A 6,000-nucleotide genomic window follows, 5' to 3' on the forward strand; every position below is an offset into this window, starting at 1 on the left:
TCCAAGCTTGTGGAATGGGGTACAGGACAAAGCTTGTGGAATCGAGTCAAGGACCAAGCTTGTGGAATGAAGTCCACGGTCAAGCGTGTGGAATGGAGTCCAAGTATGTGGAATGGAGTACAATCTTGTGAAATTGAGCCCATAGCCTAGCTTGTGGAATGGAGTACAGGACAAAGCTTGTGCAATGGAGTCCAGGGCCAAGCTCGTGGAATAGAGTCCAAGCTTGTGGAATGGAGTACAGGACAAAGCTTATGGAATGGAGTACAGGACAAAGCTTGTGGAATGGAGTCCAGGGCCAAGCTCGTTGAATAGAGTCCAAGCTTGTGGAATGGAGTACAGGACATAGCTTGTGGAATGGAATCCAGTGCTAAGCTTGTGAAATGGAGTCCAGGACCAAGCTTGTGGAATGGAGTCCAAGTTTGTGAAATGGAGTCCAAGGCCAAGCTTGTGGAATGGAGTCCAAGCTTGTGAAATGGAGTCCAGAACCACGCTTGTGGAATGGAGACAAGGACCAAGCTTGTGGAATGGAGTCCAGGGCCAAGCTTGTGGAAAGGAGTCCAGGGCAAAGCTTGTGGAACAGATTCCAGGACAAAGCTTGTGGAATGGAGTCCAGGGCCAAGCTTGTGGAATGGAGTCCAGGGCCAAGCTTGTGGAATGGAGTCCAAGCTTGTGGAATGGCGTCCAGGGCCAAGCTTGTGAAATGAAGTCCAGGGCCAATCTTGTGGAATGGAGTCCAAGCTAGTGAAATGGAGTCCAGGGCCAAGCTAGTGGAATGGGGTCCAAGCTTGTGGAATGGAGTCCAGGGCCAAGCTTGTGGAATGGAGTCCAGGACCAAGCTTGTGAAATGGAGTCAAACCTTGTGGAATGGAGTCCTGGGCCAAGCTTGTGGAATGGAGTCCAAGCTTGTGGAATGGAGTCCAGGACAAAGCTTGTGGAATGGAGTCCAGGGTCTAGCTTGTGGAATGGAGTCCAGGACCACACTGGTGGAATCGAGTCAAGGACCACACTTGTGGAATCGAGTCAAGGACCAAGCTTGTGGAATGAAGTCCAGGGTCAAGCTTGGCGAATGGAGTCCAGAGCCAAGCTTGTGGAATCGTGTCCAGGACCAAGCTTGTGGAATGGAGTCCAGGGCCAAGCTTGTTGAATGGAGTCCAGGACCACGCTTGTGGAATGGAGTCCAGGGCCTATTTTGTGGAATGGAGTCCGGGGCCAAGCTTGTAGAATGGAGTCCAGGGCCTAGCTTGTGGAATGGAGTCCAGGACCAAGCTTGTGGAATGGAGTCCAGGACCGAACTTGTAGAATGGAGTCCAGGGCCAAGCTTGTGGAATGGAGTCCAGGACCTGCTTGTGGAATGGAGTCCAAGCTTGTAGAATGGAGTCCAGGGCCAAGCTTGTGGAATTGAGTTCAGGACCAAGCTTGTGGAATGGAGTCCAGGGTCACGCTTGTGGAACGGAGTCCAGGGCCCACTTGTGGAATGGCCTGAACCCAAAACCTGTGAGACAAAGACAACTATGTGCAGTCCACAAAAGAGTTAGAAGTGAGCTTTTCAAACTTGCTCACAGCTCAATCAATCTCCACACAGAAAAGGGGGGAGGTCTCTTATGAAAAGTACTGGACAAGGTTTCATCTCATCATGTAGTGCACTATCGGAACACCAAAACACACTTTCTGCTCCAAACAACAGCACGTTCATGTAAAAAGGGGACGGGTATCACGTCACAAAACTCCCAAATAAATACATTTTACCCTAGTCGCACTTTGGTTTGAATGTTTTCCTGTCTTTATCTATCTTATATATTTTTATTAAACTCCAATATTCATCTGCATTAGGTACCATCACTATCCATGATTAAATCAATAAGCAAGAGCCCATATACATACACACGCATGCGCACACAGACACGCACACACACACACACACACACACTACACAAATATACTGAGAACCCACACATAGCAGGTGGTCCGGCTTGAGATGCACACTGCCCTTTTTCAAAACTATACAGGCAAGGAATATATATACCAGATGCAATTTTCTGCCCGGCACACTACATCTACAAGACTGAGTACAACACCAAATACAGAACTTACTTTGCTCATCAGTAGTACCTTGTTGTTCCTCTTGCAGCCAGACTGGTATGAGCTAATTGACCTAAATGGTTAGATATATGTCTGCGGGATATTTAACAGCAATGAAACGAGCAACCTACTTCCCGTGGCAAAGTCAGGTTGAAACTTCCAGTTCCTGATTGTCAATTACATTTAACCCGTTCAAGCTTGCAGCTAATTAGTTTTCGAAGCCGCCCGTTTTGTCTTGTATTCCACAGTAAGTATTTGCAAAAACTTCTTGACACTTAAATACAAAATCGAGACCCAGGCGAGTTATCTCCTCAAAAGGGTGTTCGGTACATCAGGCAAATGAATATATATCCACCTATCATAAACCTGCACGGTGCGATCTAACCTGCTCGACTCGAGCCTCGGCACAATTGTTCTCCCCACTATCCGGTGTTGATTTCTGCGGTCCACGTTTCGCAAAAAGACCTATTTTTCGATGAAACCTCAATCTTCCCTGTATTTCCTACTTATGACGTCACTTCAACCTCGTCTTGCAGATTGCTTCCCCCGCATGCTACCCAATGCTAAACCCAGGTCTATACACCAGGGATATGTTTGGTAAAGCCTGTCTTCAATAATACATGATTGGAAGTTTCAGGCTATCTGACGATATATCCCATATTCTTACAGCTGCTGCATTTAGAGAAATATTAAACCACACAATGGTGTGTAATTTCTATTTCTTCATTGTGAGGTTCAGCGTGGCTCACTTTGGCCCTTCGGGAATAAAAGAAAACCTCAAACGGGTCCGGTTACTTCAACAATAACTGCATATCCTGCCTAGGAGCATACTGCCCGGGCCATTAATATCTATATTGCCTTTGCCTACCAATTCTTGTATTGCCTGTGCTTCTGAAGTACTGAATCTATCCAGAACATGATGTGGATACAGCATGAGCGCTATTACCAATGGCTATTGATGTACATGTTATTTACTTCCAGTGACACATAGGCTCTCTGGGACCTTTGATGCATTTTATGCCTGGCAGCACTGATGCATACAGTGCATGGAACATTGATGTCTATGGCACCGAAGGTCTTTGATAAATACTGTATGATATCATTAATCTTTTTATATAGTATGCTGCACCATTGAGTCACATACATTGCAGGTCAAATAATGAATATATTGACTGGAAACTTATGGGCATATTTTATGGGGCAATTGATTAACATATGTTGGGGATATTGATGCATATATATTCAGTGATCGTTTTGTCCCTCAATCAATTTGACAACCTTTTATTAAGCATAGTGCTTAAGGATGGAATTCTTTCAGTATAAGTTGATACATCTTACACATTTTATATGGGTATATCACACATGTCTCACATATCACATATGTCACAACAGGGAAAAAAGTTGGTGTCAATTGTACTCCATTGTTCAGTATTTAACCCTTTCGCTGCGGCGGCTATTCCGCTGCAGCGCTAACGGGGTGGGGCGGCCGCATGCTGGTGACAGAACCGCTCCGTCACCAGCCGCGGTTGAGCTGTGCTGGTGACGGAGCGGTTCCGTCATGACCCGCCCCGCTCATGAGAACGGCCGCGCAGGCGCAAAATCAGCGCCGCTCAGGCGCGGCGGCCGGGCCATGACGGAACTGCTCCGTCATCAGCACAGCCCAACCGTAGCTGATGACGGAGCGGTTCCGTCATCAGCAGGGGAGGGGTTAAATAAAACGTTGGTGTCAATTGTACTCCATTGTTCAGTATTTGAATAAATGTGATAGGCGTGGGGGCTATAGGCACATCACATGTCTTTTGTGTTGCAAGTCTGCCACAGTAGTTAATGCAACTGATACCAAGAACAGTATGTCGGCAATACTATACTGCTAATGGGAGTACTCATGCTCTGTCACCTGCTATAACTACTACACAATATAGATACATGTTCAAATGTAGCTATATGCAATATACTTTTCAAATGTTGAAGACAATTATATCTCACTTAGCAAGTGGTAACTAATCACAAACAGTTACCCTTGGTGTAGTTTTCCCTCAACATGTTGCCTTCCATCCTCCTGGTGTGCCTGGCATCGTTTTTGCCAGCTTTAAGACCTCTGTGCACTTTACTATTGCTAAACCGTACTAAAGTGCGTGTGATCTCTCCTTTAAACATGGTAACATTGGCTTACACCCAATTGGCACATTTAATTTACTTAGTAGTCCCTAGAAAACTGGTACTACATCTACCCTGGACCTCTAAATTTAAAGCTACTAGTGGGCCTGCAGCAAATAATATGCCCTAGCTTAAGTAGCCTTTTAAACATGTCTTAGGCTTGTCATTGCAGCTGTGTGTCAGTGTTAAACTGCCATTTCGACCTGGCAATATAAATCTTTTGCATTGCAAAAACAAGTAAGTATGAGAATGCACTCCTTCCCTTAAATTATTTTAGCCTTTGATCCAAACACTGTGTCTTTAAATGCGTGTGAACAGAAGCTGTGAAAACGTCCCTTATCACAGCTAATTTGAAAAATGTCCCAATGGGCACTTTCCTCTGACGCCCGTCTTATTTCCTGAGTAGACTACTTCCTCCGAAGTTAACCATATTTTTTATAATGTGTCGATAATGAAACCACTCCTTATGTCATACTTCTTCCAATGTATTTCATCACCACGGAGACAGCATGATTGCGCCATAATTCTTTATTTAACAGTTTCCGATGCCTCCTGCTGCCAATCCAGGCTTTCAAACAGTGACACGTAAGGACAATCATGTTTCAAAGTGGCCTCATTTCTTTAATTATTCCCAATGCATTTCGAGCCTCGGGGCTCTTCGTCAGAGGTTCACTAAAACAAATAGAAAAAAACAGTTCAACAGGCAGTGAGGGGAGGGTGTAGGCATCGCAATTTGTAGCGTTTTTTTGTACACAGTAAGATTGAGCAGTGAGTTGGTGTAATTCCATTAAACAGTTCGGGCTGTAGCTTTGTCTTAAGTTTCCTATCGAAAATAACATGGGGAAAACGTGTTTTGGGACCACCCTTTTTTCTCAGTACCTGCTTCAAAAATCAGCCTAAAACTTTCAAGTCAGGAGCTGACCGGAGCGCCCCACTAGTTTTGAAAAATTAGCGAAGATTCGTCAAACGACGCCAAATCCCATTAACTTTGGCGTCATTAGGTGAACCCACAATAACCGGGGAATTTTCATGATTTTGTATGAGAGAAATGTCCAACTAACTATAATGTGCCTGAAACCTATGGTTTTCCAGTGATTTTCAAAGGTTTTTGAAATGCTAATTTCAAATTATAATGTTCATTAAACCTATGCTTTTTTCAGTAATTTAGAAAAAAAAATGTATGAGGTTTTGTAAGTTTAATATCCTAAAAACAGTTTTTGTAATTTTTTTTGTTTGTTATTAAAATAATATAATGTCTTCTGTTTTCTTAAATATTAATATGTATATATTTTTTTTGTTGAGATAAAAGTGGAGTCGCGCACCCATCCTGTACCTATCCCGGTGGGTGTGCGGATTCAAACCGCCATATTGGTAAAGTCGTGAAGGATGCGCGTTTCAACTCGCCCACTCCGCTTACAGGAAGGGAACTACAACACTACATGTCCCAGGCCTTCCCTGCAGTGATCTGCTGATCACAGGTCTAGTTGTCAGCATGCCAGAGCCACTCCCTCACAGCTGGTTTACACCCACACCACACTCATGCAGCACAGGCATCACAGGACATGTGACCCTGCCAATAAAAAGGGCGGGCGCACATACTTGATGCCATTTCTACTCTCTGTCTGGGTGTATCCGTTTGGTGTTCATGTAGGCGTTTGGGCCCAGGGCCCTGCGACATCACATTTCCCTGGCCCGGAGATGACATGATGACATCTGCACCTCGATATTCAATCATAAAGGGCCCATGACTTGAGGTTGGTGGCA

The 6,000-nt window shown here is 44.6% G+C and overlaps 1 protein-coding gene across 1 annotated transcript in view; it reads right to left on the minus strand.

Moving 5' to 3' along the window:
• The window catches only part of LOC147712677 (adenosine receptor A3-like), a 41,915-nt gene extending 39,775 nt beyond the window's left edge, over window positions 1–2,140 (minus strand). Inside the window, exon 1 of the mRNA XM_086920367.1 lies at window positions 2,092–2,140. The gene's annotated coding sequence lies outside the window, so the exon portion shown is untranslated. The remainder of the gene's footprint in view (window positions 1–2,091) is intronic.
• Between the last annotated feature and the right edge of the window lie 3,860 nt (window positions 2,141–6,000).

The sequence above is a fragment of the Lissotriton vulgaris genome, chromosome 5, assembly GCF_964263255.1.
Source record: "Lissotriton vulgaris chromosome 5, aLisVul1.2, whole genome shotgun sequence".
In the NCBI taxonomy this organism is placed as follows: Eukaryota; Metazoa; Chordata; class Amphibia; order Caudata; family Salamandridae; genus Lissotriton; species Lissotriton vulgaris.